Here is a 1,051-nt window from a genome sequence, read left to right as displayed (position 1 = left end):
ATATATATATATATAATCTTATGATTCATATTATTGAACACCGATGAATTTACTTATTTTCTTAATTTAGACGTAGAATATGTTAATTTTTAAATATAACTATTAATTGGTTATAAATTTATTATTATTTTATTTTATTTAATTCTATTTTTCTTTTTTTTTCCTTTTAATTTTTAATCTTATAAATATGGTGTAAGTTGATTATGATACCTTTTATACATCTGCATTAATATATTAGTAAGATATAAAATGGATTTATAATATTATAAGTATATTGATATATATATGATATATTTTTAATACATCTTCCCATTATTATATTATATGATATATATAAATATTATACACATATATATATATTTATATATATAATATATTTTATATATGTGTAAAACATATTAGGAGTAAAAATATAATAATGAATCATAAAAAAAAAGAAATGAAGATTCTAATTCTTAGCAATTTTGTTTTTCTTTTTTTTTGATATTCATTCTTTAAAATATACTTATTTTTAAATATTACTATAATTTTTTTAAAGCCCCATTTTTTTTTTTTTTTTTTTCTCATTTATTTATATATGATAGTAAAATATTATTTATACTAATATTACTACATTTTAAAAATAAATAAATAAATATATATATATATATATATATATATATATATATATATTTATATGTGTGATTTTTTAAATATAATTTAATTTTTATATTTCATATGTCATATTTAAGAAAGGGCTATGATGTTTTACCTTACATATTTTTTATAAATTTTTTAAAATATATGTCACAATAAATAAATATATATATATATATATATATATAATAATTTTCTTTTTCTTTTTTTTTTTGTGTATCATATTGAGGTATCTTAATTTTATTGGTACATATGAAGCTTTTTTTTTTTTTTTTTTTTTTTTCTCCTATATTCATATGTGAATAAAAAAAAAAAAGAAAAAGAAAAAACAACACATTTTATATATATGTGTATTTATTTATTTATTTATTTATTTATTTATTGATTTATTTACTTATTTATATTTTTATATAAT

The sequence above is a fragment of the Plasmodium sp. gorilla clade G2 genome (assembly GCF_900097015.1).
Source record: "Plasmodium sp. gorilla clade G2 genome assembly, chromosome: 13".
Lineage (NCBI taxonomy): Eukaryota > Apicomplexa > Aconoidasida > Haemosporida > Plasmodiidae > Plasmodium > Plasmodium adleri (nom. inval.).
The sequence above is the reverse complement of the archived record's forward strand: the minus strand, read 5'-3'. Positions refer to the sequence as shown.